Genomic DNA, 16,778 nt, shown 5'->3' with positions numbered 1-16,778 from the left:
GTCTTGCAACCCTACCCCATAGTCCAGACATATGGAGAATACGGGAGATTGTTGTCACATGTAGTACACAACCAGTACTTGCCAGAATTTCCTGTAGCTCCTTCAGTGTTGGTGTAGGTCTCTTGGCAGCCTCCCTAACCAATTTTCGTCTTGTCTTTTCATCAATTTTAGAGGAAAGTCCAGTTCTTTGCAATGTCACTGTTGTCCCATATTTTCTCCACTTTTTGATGACTGTCTTCACTGTGTTCCATGGTACATTCAATGCTGTGGAAATGTTTTTGTACCCTTCTCTTGATTGATACCTTTCAACAATGAGATTCTTATGATGCTTTGTAAGCTCTCTGTGAACCATGGCTTTTGCTGTAGCAGGCAACTGAGTAAATGTCAGGAAAATCCTACTAGGACAGCTGAACTTTATTTGGGTTTAACCAGAGTCTCTAATTGATGGGAAGTGTGTACCCAAGGAGACTGAATGCTGTAATTAAATCAAAATGTGCTTCAACAAAGTATTAGTTTAAGGGTGTGAACACGCAACAAGGTATTAAAGGGTGTGCGCACATAACAGCCAGTGGGTTCCTATAGCGAAAATGAATGTTGAGAACGCCAAATACCGGCAGGCCGAACTTGGTAGTTCGAAGGGTGAGAATGTCGAAGTCGCGGAAACTCAAATTCTTTCCCCACAGCCATTTCTGCGGCTTCGGCATTTTCGGACCGGGTCAAGGTAAGTGTACAAATGGGTAGTGACGGACTTTACGGTTAGGGCGTGGGTCAGGTAAGTGTGTGGTAATGACGGACTTTAGGGTTAGGGCTGGGTTAAGGATAGTGCACAGATAGTGGTGTATGTTAGGTTTAGTGTAGATTTTGAAGGTGTTTGGTGCGATTGTGTTGTGTGTGTTTTTTTCAGAACAGCAAATTTTTTCGCTGGGAAAAAATTAGCTGTTTTGAAGGTTTGATGTTGTCCGAATTCGATCTTCCAAGTTTGAACTTATGGTGTTCGACATTTTGGAAGTTCAATTTCGTGATATAGACCCCAACCAGCATATTGTACGTTTTTTTATTTTTTATATTTTTTTCCCCTAACAGATTTCTTTGTTTTTCAACTGAATTGTACAAGCTATAGGTCACATTAAAAGTGAGAACATTTTTGAAATGATTTATTGTGGTCTCATTTTTTTTTACATCACAAAAACCTGGCATTTTAACAGGGGTGTGTAAACTTTTTATATCTACTGTATGATGAAGTCTGTGGCTCTAAGCAGCAGATGCCTTGTAGGGGCAGTGAGGATCCAGTCGTCTAGGTAATGAAACACCCAGAATCCATGTAGTTTCACATGAGCTGTGACTGCAGCCATGCATTTGGTGAACACTCTGGGGGCTGTGGGGAAGCCAAAGGGTAGCGCTCTGAACTGATAATGACTGGCTCCTAGCCGAATGCGGATATACCTTCTTGAGCATTTGTCCATTTTTATGTGGTAATGCGCGTCTTGAAAGTCTATAGAGTACATCCAAATGTTTTTCCCTAGAAAGCGGAGAATAGACTGAACCTTGACCATCTGGAACAAACTTGTTCAGAAGGCCGAGGTCCAATATCCCCCTCCCTTGTCTTTGGCACTATAAAGAACCTGGAGTAAAATCCGGATCCTATCTGGTCTGGTGGGAGTTCTAGGATGGGTCTTTTTTTCTAGCAGCTTTTCAACCTCTATGGCTGCTTGATCCCTCTCTGTGTGAAACATTGGGGATTTTTCTCAGTGATCTCGGGAAAAGGGTGAAAGGGATATGAAGACCGCTGATGAAGTATCAAAAGTTATTTGTCGCCAGGCTGTCGAGTGCAGTGAGAGTCTTCCCCCGACTGCTTCTAGAGGTAAGCAATCAGTCCTCCTTTCAGGAATGCTGGGAGGGCTGTCCAGAGGAGTCATCTCTGGAACCCTGGTTTCATGGGCCACCTCTGTCTCATGGTCGGCATCTTCCATCTGAGCTCCCCCCTCTGCCCCAAGGGGAGCTGTGTCCTGGAAAGGTCCCGGGGACTTCTTGAACCGAATCTTTCAACTCCTCCTGCAGTAGGATCGCTCAGGAGTAGAAAAAAGAATGCCCACAGCAGACAGGGCCTTCCCATCCTTTTCACACCTGGCTAGTGTGTCCTTCACCTTGGGGCAGAACAAAGAAGATCCTTCAAAAGCAGCATTGATGAAGGAAGACTTGAAGGACTCCACAAATTCACCCAAGTGCATCCAGGGGTGGCACCTTATGGCAAAGCCAAAACCCACTGCTCTAGTCGTGGCTTCAGCTGCATGTGCAATAAGCCACATGGGCGAGTTCGATATAGACTTCAGGGTGGCTAGCTGAGAGGCGACCTTATCCTGCACCTTGTTAGAAACAGCTCCAGCGAGAGTATCTGACAGCACCTTAATCAGCTCTCTCTGGAGTGTAGTAAAATGTGCCATAAAGTTAAAGGATCTGAGTGTGAAGGTTGATGAAGCATAGACCCGCTTTCCAAATTTGTCCATTGTCCAAGACTCCGGGTTAGGAGGATGCACAGTAAGAAGCACAGTGGCGAGTTACTTCTTGGTGGCAGCTGCCAACACCACATCATCTACTGCTAAACCCTTGGCTCAATACTGGTGGTCCTCTGGCAGGGATAGAATTTTGTCTGGTTTCTGAGGAATAGGCTTTATGGAGTCAGGGCCCTTCCAAGCCCGCTGCGTGATCAGCTTAAGATAGTCAGCAGGTGGGGTCACCCAGGAAGTAGATGGTCGAACACTGAATGCTTGCAAGTACTCAGATTCCTCTGAGGTTGGGTCTTGGGTCTTCTAGTTACCCCTCTGCTTGAGGATCTCTATAATGTCGCCAAATGAGACATCTTCAGGGGGTGACAGGGGAACCTTCCCCTTCATCAAAATCCATGTCCTCGGTGACAGATTATTCTGAGGAATCTAGCTGCTTCCTCTTGCACGCCTTCTTACAAGGGGAGGGGGGGGGGTTCCTCAGCGGGAATCTCTGAGGAAGACTCCAAAGAAGAGGGTCCCTGTACAGGGGTAACTTGAAGCTTTGGTGCTCGCTGTCCTGCTGTTGGGATTGGTGTCAGCTCTGGACCAGAAGATATGGTAATGTGACATTCCGATGCAGGAGGGACCAGTTGAGACAGCCAGCGGACGCTAAAACTCTCTCCATAACTTGGAAGGCAGGCCCCCCCCCCCCCCCCCCCCGAAGAGGAGTGGGAGCCTGGAACTGAGAAAGACCACCTCGGAACCAATGTCACAATTTGTTCAGAGAGTCCGTCCTCAAGAAGGAGCCGTAGAAGGACCCGCAGCTGACAACATCCTGAGAGCCAAGGTCAGCTCTAAATAAAAAACAGGAACCGATCTGAGATCTTTGCAGCTAGCAGTGAAGTCTCAGCCCTGAGAATCTGTTAGTTCCGAGGAGGGAACCGAAGAACTCGGAGTAACATATGTCGCCGAGGTAGGGATGCCTAATGGCACCGGAACAGCTGGTACCAGGAGAACACAAGTGCTGGGCTTCGAAACTCTGGTGGAAGTCACAGGAGGAGACAGTGCAGGAGTCCTTGGAGAACATACCCCAACTCCAGGAGGGAGAGGGCCTGAGAAAGGACAGGAATACCTCTGGCCACCAACAGCTAATCCACAAATCTCACAATGTTTACCTCAGAGAGACTCCTGGAGGATCGAATGGATAATCCTGAAGGGGAGACTGTCTGGTCCAGAAAGGGACTAGGCAGCTGGCCCACAAAGGAGTCTATGGAAGGTAAATACCTTGTCCTGGGAAGATTCAGATCTGGTTTTAGCACCAAGGGTGTGTGTAAAGCCTGCTGAGGCACCGTTAGAGAAGTAGCCACCGAGCCAGAAACCAAAGATGCCGGTGCTGGTACCGAAAGCACCACAGCAGCAGTAGTCGTAGACGAGGATTCTTGAATTTGTAGCTTCAGTACCTTTGCTTTCAGTTCCGAGGAGGTAGTTGGAACCAGAGCCTTATGTTTTTGGGCCACCAGTGCTGTGGGAGACACAGGTAACTCAGTGGCTCTTCTTTTTAGAAGGATCCGACTACGGAGAGGAATCAGACTTGGACAAAGCTTCACTAAAAGTAGTTTTCAACATTCCTTTTAAAATGAGCTTATTTCAACATTCAACCAAGGCCCAGTTAGTAAAGGCCTGGCAGATGTCACAATTTTGGTCGAGTTGTGGAGCTCCTAGACAATAAACACACGAGAGATGTCCATCAGAATTGGGGATTTTTCTTCCACAGTCTTGGCATTGCTTAAATCCAGAAGTGCCTTTATGTTTTTCTGCCATTTTAATAATTAGCATTTAAAAATAAAAAATCGCTATACACACACACACACACACACACACACACACACACACACACACACACACACACTAAGATAGGTGGAAGGTCTACCAATGATGGTAGTGTATAATACAAAAAAGGTACAAAGAAAAGAATGAAAAGAGGTACCAGCGATGTTACTAAGATTACCACAAGAAGTAAGAAAGGCAGGAGAGGGAGTAACCAACAATGGTAATGGAGATTACCAAAGGTATAGGATAGAGCATTCAAACACACAGTTGAAACAATTATATAAAGGTATAATATAAACAGTGAAAAAAATAAGGAATTATCTTAAATACAAAGACATGCATCTGGAGTGTTTCCCCCTGGGCCTCCGCTGAAAATTGGCTTTGTTCCAAGTCGGACTTTCCCAGCTAACAAATGTTAAATAAATAAAATTATATAAATAAATAAATATTGAAGTGAGCAATGGCTGATGCGTCTTGCTGATAGAGTGGCAAATGAGATCTGCGGTAATGAAGAGAAGGGCATTATGGGCAGAGTCTTAGCTCGAGAGTTTTCTGGCTGGCGCAAGCTGTACAATGGCTAAGAGGATTCCGAGGATCGGAACAGAGTCCCATTCGTCAAGAATGAATGAAGATTGACAAAATTAGATCATCCATTTGGGGTTCTGAACCTGTTCGTCCGCAAAGGAAACTGACTGACAGAGTATGACGCTTCTGAATCCTTATACTCCAGATCCCCTTCAAAATCAGGATCCCTGGGTGGTGACAGCACCAGTGTTACTCATAAACAGACTTTGCACCCCCCCCCCCATAATCAACAGTATAAATAATGGATCTCGCTATAGCCACATGCTCAGGTGGAAGAACAGTTGCTGTCCTGCAACATGGCAAATCACATGTCTCTTTTGTGTGCACTACATTAGTGGGAGAATCTCAGGAGGGATGTATCAACACTGAGAACAGATTCTGCTCCAGTCTTCCCCCACATCTAAACAGTTTGGATCTCTCATACTTGAACCAGACACTGGTACAGCCTTGCAGGATGTGTCTGGTCCTTGTTTTACGCATAGTTGCGGTACTATCACCACACCAGGTGAGCTGGAGGCAAATAAGTGGTCCAGCAGCCTGCACAAGGCTACTGCAGAGTAACAAGCTGAAGGAAGAGGTACATTCCTTGATTTAATTTTTAAGTTTCTTAGATGCACAAGGGGTTGATGGGGAGGGGGGGGGGGGCTGTATCAGAGTCCATCAAGTCTGGGGACAGAAAACTAGCCAGAGGAATAGCAAACAATGGCTGCACAGTCAGGTGGTATACAAAAATTAACAAATCCCACTATTCTCCCCCCAAATAGCAATCTGAAGTGTATTTCTGCAGGGATACTGTTCTGAAGACTACACTGAATAAAATGACAGTAGTTTCAGTAATGCAGTTCAGTGCACAGAATACATGCACAAAACCCTCAATGTTTGTAAAATGCTAGTTTCAGCCCCAAATGACTAGAAACAGCGTAAAACAATTTTAGACACAGTAAAGCATAAAATTAATGAGACATCCAGTCAGAAATGTTCAATATACAAAATGGCACCAAAATTGTGATTTTAAAAAAATTAAAAAATGCTGTAATCCTGCTCAGTCCCCTAAAATAATGTTCTTCTTTCGGCTTTTCCCAGTTAGGGGTCGCCACAGCCGAACTCCTGTCTGCTAATGATTGGCAGTATATTTTTATGGTGCCGAGGTGCCAGCTCGACACCCAACCTTCAACGAAGGCACGCATGTCTTTCGAATGCCACTTGACCGCAGGGAGGACATGCAGACTCCACACAGAAGGTGCTCCAGCCGAGAATCGAATGGGAGAACCTCTTGCTGTGAGTCGACAACGCTACCGCTGCACCACCCCAAAAACTACAATATTAACAAGTTTTCCTGTCAGACTTACAAATGAAGCTTTTAATCAACAGGAACAATTAACTCAGTGTGCTGGAAGCATGAGGTAATGAGAGAAACAGAAGTAAAATGGCATTAGTACAGAAACAAAAGTCATCTACTTACCATAACAGATCCATGTGTTATGTCTCCATCTGGTTCAACTGTGGGTTATCAAATAAGACACTGGTCAATTTCTTCAGACTTCCAACTTGCCCTGCTTCCCCTCCCTTACCCACAATCCCTTTGCTCCACATCCTACCCCCTCAGAAAGAGTTTGCCCCATGTAAGCCAACCTCTAAGCTACAGTAAACTCCTTGAATCAAAGGAGTATGCAGGACTCCAAGAATAAGGAAAGGCAGCCTCCAACTTTCCAGCCATCTTGGATACGGAAATCTGCTCCATTTGGCTTCAACCTGTGGGACAAAGTCTCCAGCCAAGTGAAAATCCACAGGAGGATTCTAAGGAAAGTACAGTTTTGTACCTACCATAAATGGAGAACAACAAACACGTCCAGCTCCACCACGAATGTAAAGAATGTAAACAAAGCAAAGTTCTTCACTAGAAAAGCTTTTATTTCACAGACAAAAATATGTTAAGTGCTTTCGCGTATAAAGATATACGCTTCTTGAGATCTTAACATACAGTGGAGTTTAGCAAGTTTATATATTCAAGCAGGAACCCTCAATTATCTTCAACAGACAATTAAACCATCCCTAATTAAATCATTTTTCGATTAAACTAACAAATGTAGATGTTTGAGTGTTCACCCTGCTGCAGTCATCACACTTGGGTTATCCTGCCGTTAGGCGGTCCCGCAGTCTGCCTGAGTTCCAAAGTCTTGGTCCGGCGTTGGTTGCTGTCGCTTCTTCCCTGACGTCAGAGCGCCAGGGGTATATAAGAGGCATCCGACGCAGTTTTCTTCAGTTTTTCCTTGCCCCAGATGTCAGGTGCCCCCAATAGGTAGGCAAAATATATATATATAGCTAGATAAAAACAATATCTTTAGGCACAAGCAAATACACCACAGAGGTTGAAAAGGATAGAGTGGTATAGATAAGTTCAGCTAGTTCAGAGGGGATTGAGGGAGGGTAACCTGGACTGCAGCAGGGTGAAAACTCGAACATCTACATTTATGGTAGGTACAAAACTGTACTATGTTCATCGTGTTACCCTGCTGCAGTCATAACACTTGGGTTGAATCCCAGAGCTATGGATGGGAGGTGGAGTTAAACAGGGTTAGAAGGAGCTAGTAGGCCCTGCAAAACTGCAGTGGCAAAACCAGCTCTAGTCTTAGAATATAGAGGTAAGTGATAGTGTTTGATGAAGGTGTGCACTGAACTCCAAGTTGCAGCTTCCAGAATATCCTTGGTTGGCACTCCCCTGAGAAAGGCTGCTGATGTAGCTGTAGCCCTGGTGGAGTGGGACCTAATGTTAGCAGGTACTGGTTTCCCATGATGCGTGTAGCAGAAAAGTACAGTTTTGTACCTACCGTAAATGTAGATGTCCGAGAGGTATGCATCTGCAGTCCTAACAAATGGGTTGTCCTGCCTCAGGCAGCCCTTCGGTCGGCCGGATTCCAAAGTCTGGGTCTGGCCTCGGCTGATGTCGCACTCCACCCGACGTCATAGCTGCTGTCAATTGGGTATAAAGGCATCAGCCGACGCCATTTTCCTCAGTGTTTCTTGCCCCAGATGCCAGGTGCCCTCTAGGAAGGCTAAATTTGGATAAATGCAAATGATTCCAAACAGTAGAGAGCAAACAAAAATAAACATGTATGTATATATATACAAACAAATACACCATAATAGATTCCCCCAGCTAGCTACAAGATGGGCAAATACCCTAGGAGTACCACAGAGGGGAAGGAGGGTGGGTAATCCTGACTGCAGATGCATACCTCTCGGACATCTACATTTATGGTAGGTACAAAACTGTACTATGTCCTTCAAGGATGCATCTGCAGTCCTAACAAATGGGTAGAATACCATAGCCAAACTAGGGGAGGAGGCACTAAGAAGATTATGGTGTAGTTAGGTTCCCTTGCAAAACAGCAGTGGCAAAACCTGCTCGGGATCTGGAGTATAAAGGCAGATTATAATGCTTGGCAAATGTATGCACGGAGCTCCAAGTAGCAGCCTCTAAAATGTCTTTGGTGGCCACTCCTCGTAAGAAAGCTGTAGTAGTGGCTGTAGCCCTTGTGGAGTGAGGTCTGATGTTTTCTGGAGTTGTCTTTCCATGAAAGGAGTAACAAAATCTGATGCAATTTCCTATCCATTTTGAGATTGTCTGTTTTGAAATTGCTTTTCCTTCCATTCCTGCTGCATATGCTACCAGAAGCTGGTCAGTTTTTCTATTGTTCTTGGTTCTGTCCAGGTAGTAGCGCAATTGCCTGTGTACATCCAAGGTATGCAGTAGTCTTTCCCTCCTGTTCTGTGGGTTGGGGAAGAATGTTGGTAGGTGGATTGCTTGGTTCAATGATACCCTGGAGACCACCTTTGGCATAAAAGTAGGGTTAGTTCTCAAGGACACTCTATCCTGATGGAAGATAAGGAAGGGCTGTACTGCCATTAATGCCTGTAATTCAGAAACCCTTCTTGCTGAAGTGATTACAAGCAGGAAAGCAGTTTTCCAAGATAAGAACTGTAATTCTGCTGTTGCTGCTGGTTCAAAAGGGGGAAGTGTTAACTTTTCTAGCACAAAGTTCAGGTCCCATGTAGGCAAAGGTGGCTTCCTTGGAAGCTTTACATTTTTAATTCCTCTCAGAAACTGCCTGAGTAGAGGATGAGAGAAGACTGGAGGATCCATGTTATATTCTGCTGAAATTGTTGATGCATGAATCTTGATGGAGGAGTAAGACAGGCCATTGTGGAAAAGTTCTGCTAAATATTCCAGGATGTTAGCTATGTTTGCCAATGATACATTTTTTCCTTTTGCTGCACTCCAAATGAGGTATCTTTTCCATTTTGCTGAATAAGTCTTCCTCCTTGTGGAGGGTCTGCGAGCCTCCAGGATAATGTCTTTAACCCTCTGAGATGAATCTGGGTTATTTTGTTTTATGTAAGATTCCAAGCAGCTAGCTGCAGTGTTTTCAAGTTTGGATGCAGGATCTTGAAGTTGTTCTGTGTTAGCAGCAAAGGAACTAGAGGTAGAGGCCATGCATGTGCCTGAGACATACTCCTCAGAAGCGGGTACCAATGCTGCCTCGGCCAGTCTGGAGCTATCAGTATGATCCTTGGGTGATCTTCTTTGATCTTCAGTAGCACTTTGTGCATCAAAGGAAGAGGTGGGAATGCATATGCTGTTAGGTTTTCCCAACTGAAGGATAGGGAGTCCACCTTCCTAGCAAGTGGGTGGTAGGTCCTTGTGCAGAATTTTCTCAATTGGTGGTTGTGTGGGGATGCGAACAGGTCTATTTCTGGTAGCCCCCATTTCTTTGTAATGGATTTGAAGATGTCCGGATGCAGCATCCATTCGTGGGCATCCGTGGTAGTTCTGCTTAAGGTGTCTGCTAGTATATTTTCTTTTCCTGGCACAAATATGGCCTGGAGCTGAATGTTGAGGTTCAGGGCCACATTCCACAGGTCCATTGCCATCCGGCATAGAGGATATGAATGTGTGCCTCCCTGCTTGTTGATATACCACATAACTGTGGTGTTGTCCGTCCTTATCAGCAAATGACCTTGTTGAAGAAACGGTCTGAATTGCCTGTTTCACTGCCAGCATCTCTTTTTGATTTATGTGTAGGTTCAGCTGGTCCTGTGTCCATAGGCCTTGTATACACTTGTCTGCCATGTGTGCCCCCCAACCGAGGTCTGAGGCGTCCGTGGTGATAGTCTGGCTTGGGTGAGGGCTGTGGAAAGGCAGTCCTTCGTTCAACTGACAGGCTTGAGCCCACCACAGGAATTCTTACTTCAGGCATGGAATTATTGGAATTTGGGTTTCTAGGCTGTGCTTGTGCTGAGACCATAAATTCCTTAGGTACCACTGCAACTTCCTCATATGCAGTCTGGCATGTGGGATCAATATTATGCAGGATGCCATGTAACCCAAGGCTTGCAGGACTTTCCTTGCTGCAAGCTGGTTCTGCGTTGTTAATGCCATGAAATAGAGTGGAAGTTGTTTTTGCTTTTCTGCTGTGAGAAATGCCATTTGATTTGATGTGTCCAGTTCTGCACCCAAGAATGTTATCCTTTGGGATGGACCAGCCTTGACTTTTTTATGTTGACTGTGTATCCCAAGGCCTGCAATAGGTGAATAACCTTTTCCAAATCTTTTGTTAATTTGATCTTGTTGTCTGCTTGTATCAGGCAGTCGTCCAGGTATGGATAAATTTGAATTCCCTGAAGCCTGCAATGAGCAATTACTGATGCCAGGCATTTCGTGAATACTCTGGGCACAGTAGATAAGCCAAAGGGCAATGCTGAGAATTGATAATGCTCTGATCCTGCAAGAAATCTGAGGTATCTTCTGCAATCTGGTCAAATAGGGAAGTGCAGGTATGCCTCCTTGAGATCTAGAGTCACCAGCCAAGACTCCTTGCCCAGCATGGGAAGAAGTTGCTGTAGGGTCAGCATTTTGAATTTTGTAACAATAAGATATGTGTTCAGAGCGGACAGGTCGAGAATAGGTCTCCATTGGTTTTCTTTTCTTGGCACCAGGAAAAGTCTGGAATAAAACCCTTGTCCTTGTTCCATAGCCGGTACCTTTTCTATAGCTCTCATCCTTAGTAAGTGGTTGATTTGTCCTAGAGCGTTTGTTTTTTGGTCTGGTGGTAGGTTTGGCATTCCTCTCTTCCTTGGTAGAGTATGGAAGTGAAACCTGTAACCTTTGTCTATTGTCTGTAAAATCCATTTGTCTCCTGTAATGTAATGCCAGTTTACTGAAAATAAGGCTAGCTTTCCGCCTAAGGGTGCTTCCAGTTGTTCCCTGGTAGGCGGTATCAGAGCCAAGTCACTGTGACTGTCCTGTGGAAGTGGTAGTAGCTGGATCTGTGGCAGTACTTCTCTGGTTGTTAGGCTGCCACTGACGTCCCCTGTAGGCACCTCTGGATTGACCTCTGCCTCTTGAGCGCCTATTTCTGCCACTCTGTGCTCTGGTGGCGTCTGGAAAGGACCAATTCTTCGAAGGCCAATTTCTACTAAACCTAGGAGGCTGGACCTGTAAGAAATCCTTGACTGTTTGGACAGATTTTGCTTTTTCTTCCACCTTCTTTAACACTTGCTGTGCAGGGGAGCCAAACAAACTGAGTTTCTCCATGGGAGCATCTAGGAGCTTTGACTTTACATGGCCTGGTAAGGATTGCTCTTTTAACCATGCATGCCTTCTGATCACTGTACCAGTCATAGCTGATCTAAAGGAAGCCTCCAGTGCATCATAGCCGCATTTTAAGGAATGATTACTGACCTGCTGAGTGTTATGTACCAAATCCTGAAGGGACTTACGGTCTATAGGTTCAGGAGAGGATAGTTTCTTATTTAGCTGATCTAACAAAAATTCCTGATACTGAATCATGTGGAACTGACAGTTTAAGGCCCTAGCCGAAAGAGTAGCAGAAGTATAAACTTTTTTACCCCATCTCTCTAATGCTCAAGATTCTCTTTCAGAGGGGAGGGGGTTTTTGGCAGTTGCTACAGCTTTGGGGCCCTGAGAAATAGTTTCAGGATCTGCAATAGGAGCCTTATACAAGTGATAATGTGTGTCCGGGACCCTGTAGTATCTGTCGGGCTTAGCAGGGGCCGAGGGAAGAGAGTCAGGGGCAGTACAAGCATCATTGAATGCATCATCCACAACTGTTAGCACTGGAGGAATGGCTAAAGGCCTATGCTGTGGCAAATGTAAAAAGGTCCTTAGCCATTTCCTAGAATCTGAAAAATCCTGGCCCTGCCATTGGAATTGCTCCCTCATAGCATGCAAGGTTTCCCCAAAAGAAAATTCCTCAGGAGGAGAGGCAGAAGGAATGGAGTCTTCTGCGTCAGAATCCTCATATGGAGGATAAGGGCCCTCTGGAGGATTTGAGTTTTCTGAATCATCAGAGGAATAATCCGTAGAAACTGGTTCAGGGGGCTCTGCTCTAGGCCTCTTCTCTGGAGGGGGATGAGAGGCCCTGTCAGGGTGAGGTTGGGATCCCCTGATCAAAGAAATGAGATCCTCTGCCAGGCTGAGCATTTGGGAACTAGAGCTAGGCCTGTGTGAGGGGGTTTTAGCAGGCAAGGCCTTAGAAGATTTAGCTGCTTTAGCCCTAGAGAAAGCCTTGATAGACATGGATGCAGGGGGCCTAGCAGCTCCACGTGCAGGAGTAGATATGTCTAAAGGAATAGTATCTGATAAATCCTGGGTGCCTGCTACAGCAGGAGAAATTTCAGTAGCAGATTCAGCCATGCTGAGTGAGGCCTCGGCTGTAGGAGGTATGCTTTCGGCCGAAGGAAGAATCGAGGACTCGGTTTCAGCCGAAACCGAGACACTCGCGGTTGGCTTAACCGTGGTTTCGGCCGAAACCGCGGACCGCGAGTGTCGGTCCTTTTCCTTATGCTTTTTAGCTAATTGTGAAGACGGAGTCTCCGTCGGCATTTTGTAAGCAAAAGCGGGACCAAAAAACTCCTCCGCAAACTCCGACCGACGTCTAAGTGTCCGTCGGTTGAAGGAAGCACAGGCTAGACAAGCTGCTACGTCGTGGTCTGGGCCTAAGCAAGGAAGGCAGTAAGAGTGGAAATCCTTATGAGGTATTTGTTTCCCACAAGTTAAACAATTATTTACTTTTTCTGACATCGGCTGAGGCAAGAAAGAGTTCCCAATGGGGTACTTAGCTTTTTAGAAGTCTTCGGTAGTAGAAATCTCTGGATCTGACCGACCGGCACTTGCGAACAGCTTCTGCTTCGGGCACCGCGCGGCAAGAAAGACTGAGGAAAATGGCGTCGGCTGATGCCTTTATACCCAATTGACAGCAGCTATGACGTCGGGTGGAGTGCGACATCAGCCGAGGCCAGACCCAGACTTTGGAATCCGGCCGACCGAAGGGCTGCCTGAGGCAGGACAACCCATTTGTTAGGACTGCAGATGCATCCTTGAAGGACATCGTATGCAATGCCCTATCCATTTAGAAATGGTCTGTTTTGAGATAGCTTTTCCTTGTGATCCTATAGCATAGGCTACAAAGAGCTGGAATTTCTGAAAGCCTTAGTTTTATCCAAGTAGTAACGTAATTGCCTGTGAATGTCCAAAGAGTGCAAGAGTCTTTCTCCTTTGTTCTGGGGATTTGGAAAAAAGGTGGGCAAATGAATGGTTTGGTTTAGGGCCACACTGGATACCACCTTTGGCATAAAGGAAGGGTTAGTTCATAGAGAGACTCTGTCTTGATGAAAAATGAGGAAAGGCTCCACTGCCATTAGTGTCTGTAGCTCTGAGACTCTTCTAGCTGAGGTTATTGCAAGTAGCAGGGCAGTTTTCCATGAAAGAAATTTTAAATCAGCTGAAAAAGCTGGTTCAAAGGGCGGCAGTGTAAGCTTTTCCAGAACAAAGTTGAGATCCCAAGTAGGTGTTGGTGCTCTTCTTGGCGGTCTTATGTTCTTAGCCCCTCTGAGGTACTGTCTTAGGAGTGGATGTGAGAATAAAGGAGGATCTGTGTTGTAATGAGCTGAAATTGCTGAGGCGTGGATCTTAATAGATGAAAAGGAAAGACCTTTGTGCAACATCTCCGTTAAATATTGTAGAATCTGAGGAATGTTTGGATCAAGGGGATTTTGGCCTTTAGCCTGGTTCCAGGCGCAAAATCTTCTCCATTTGTCTGAATAGGTTTTTCCTGGTGCTGGGCCTCCTGGCCTCCAGAATGACATCCATAACTGCTTTGGATAGAGATTGTTGGCTGGTTGTTTAGGTAATTTGCCATGCAGCCAGGTTTAAAGTCTTGAGCTGGTTGTGTAGAATCTGATTGTCTCGCTGGGTGAGCAGGTGAGGAATTTGTGGTAAAATCCATGGTGGGCCGTGGGCCATGTTCCTTAAAACTAGATACCAATGCTGGTGTGGCCAGTCTGGTGCAATGAGTATCATTTGTGGCCTCTCTAATCTGACTTTCAGCAGCACCTTTGCTAGAAGAGGCAGTGGAGGAAAGGCATACACTGTTAATGTTTTCCAACTGAATGAGAGGGCGTCCACTTTCCAAGCTTGTGGATGGAATGTCCTTGTGCAATATTTTTGAAGTTGGTAGTTTTGGGGGCTTGCAAACAAATCTATGTCTGGGCGTCCTCATTTGTGAGCTATCATTGCAAATACTTGTGGATCTAGTTTCCACTCGTGTGGATCCATGATGTTTCTGCTTAGGTCGTCTGCCAATGTGTTTCTTTCCTGGCAGGAATTGTGCTTGTAATTGAACCTGGTAAGACAGTGCAGTGTTCCACAAGGTCATTGATTGCCTGCATAGAGGGTAGGAATGTGTGCCCCCTTGCTTATGTACCACATTACTGTGGTATTGTCCATCTTTATTATTAGTTGTCCCGTGTGTAAGAGGTTCTTGAAAGCTGTTCGGGCATTCTGTACTGCTAGCATTTCTTTTTGATTGATATGCAGATGCCTCTGATCTGTAGTCCATTTGCACTGAATGCACTGTCCTGCCATGTGTACTCCCCAGGCATAGTCCGATGCATCTGTTGTCACAGTTTGCCTGGCTGTGGGTAAGGTGAAAGGCTGACCCTTGTTGAGGTGACATGCCTGTGCCCACCACAGAAAGTCCTGTTGAAGGCAGGGAATGAGTGGTATCATTGTTTCCAAGCTGTGGCTGTGCTGAGTCCATACGCTTTTCAGGTACCATTGTAATTTCCTCATATGCAGTTCTGCAAATGGTATTAGTAGTATGCAAGATGCCATGAATCTCAAGGCCTGCAGAATTTTTCTTGCAGGGAGTTGGGTCTTTGTTGCCATTATTTTTAAATATTGAGTCAGCTGTTGTTTCTTGTCTGGCGTGAGATAAGCCATCTGGGCCGTTGTATTCAAGCTGGCACCCAGGAATATTATGTTTTGTGAGGGCACTAGTTTTGATTTCTTTTTGTTTACTGTGTACCCTAGGCAACTAAGAAGGTGTTTGACAAATGCCAGATGCTTTAAAAGAATGTCCTTGCTTTCTGCTTGAATAAGGCAGTCGTCCAGGTATGGGTATATTTAAATTCCTCTTTGTCTGCAGTATGCAATTACTGGTGCCAGGCATTTTGTGAAGACCTTGGGCACAGTAGATAAGCCAAAGGGAAATGCAGAGAATTGAAAATGCTTTGAACCTGCAATGAAGCGGAGGCATCTTCTGCAATTTTGTCTGATACGGACATGCAGGTATGCCTCCTTGAGGTCCAACGTTACTAGCCAAACATTCTTGCCCAGCATGGGAAGAAGCTGCTGTAGTGTTAGCATCTTGAATTTTGGTACTTGCAGATAGGTGTTCAGAACTGAAAGATCCAGAATGGGTCTCCATGCTTTGTCCTTTCTTGGGACTAGAAAGAGTCTTGAGTAAAATCCTTGTCCTTGCTCCTGTGTAGGTACCTGTTGAATGGCTCATGTCCATGAAAGCTGTAATTTGTTTTTGTGCCTCTGCCCATTGATTTGGTGGCAGGTTTGGCATTCCTTTTATCCTTGGTAAGGTATGAAAGTAGAATCGGTATCCTTGAGAAACAATGTCTAGAACCCATTTGTCTTTTGTGATGATGTGCCAGTTGTCTGCAAAAAAATGCTAATTTTCCTCCCAAGGGAGCTGCCAGGAGAGATTTGCTTGGTAGTTTGAGGACTGAGTCATTGTGTTTGTCTTCTGCTAGCCTGGGGCCTGTCTTCTCCTCCTTTCTGGGTAGCAGTACCCCACTGGCGAGGTTTGTAAGGGCCTTGTGACTGACCTCTGCCCCTTGGGCGTCTGTATTTGCCTCTCTGTGATCTGTCAGAAGCTGGAAAGGACCAGTTTTTCATTGGCTAATTTCTGATGAAAAGAGGGGGTTGTACCTGCAAAAAATCCTTGACCGTCTGCATAGACTTTGCCTTATCCTCCATTTTCTTTAAAACCTCTTCTGCTTTGACACCAAATAATACATCCTTCTGTAAAGGTGCATCCAATAATTTTGCTTTAACATGATCAGGAAGGGTTTGTTCTTTTAACCAAGCATGTCTACGTATGGCAGAGCCAGTAACAGCTGCTCTACAGGAAGCTTCCAATGAATCAAATCCACATTGTAAAGTATGTTTGCCCACCTGTTCAGCTGCATGCAACAGATCCTGCATTTCCTTGACTTCAGACTGTTCAGTATGTGTGCTCATTTTTTGTTTTAATTGAGACATTAGGAACTGCTGATATTTCAGCATGTGAAACTGACAATTTAATGCTCTCATAGCCAGAGTTGCTGAAGTGTACATTTTCTTTCCCCATCTATCTAAGGCTCTGGAATCCCTTTCAGAGGGCACAGGATTTTTAGCCATAGAAGCTTTAGCTCCCTTAGGACCCTGGGAAATTGATTCTGGGTCAGCCACAGGGCTTTTATAAAGGAATTTGTGCGAGTCAGGTACTCTGTAGTATCTTCGTT

General features: G+C 45.3%; 1 protein-coding gene across 1 annotated transcript in view; it reads right to left on the bottom strand.

Moving 5' to 3' along the window:
- Positions 1–16,778, bottom strand: part of ING5 (inhibitor of growth family member 5) — a 1,231,358-nt gene that overhangs the window by 273,178 nt on the left and 941,402 nt on the right. The gene's annotated exons all lie outside the window — the stretch shown is intronic.

This window comes from Protopterus annectens, chromosome 4.part0, assembly GCF_019279795.1.
Source record: "Protopterus annectens isolate FY-2018-M chromosome 4.part0, PAN1.0, whole genome shotgun sequence".
Lineage (NCBI taxonomy): Eukaryota > Metazoa > Chordata > Ceratodontiformes > Protopteridae > Protopterus > Protopterus annectens.
The sequence above is the reverse complement of the archived record's forward strand: the minus strand, read 5'-3'. Positions and strand labels throughout refer to the sequence as shown.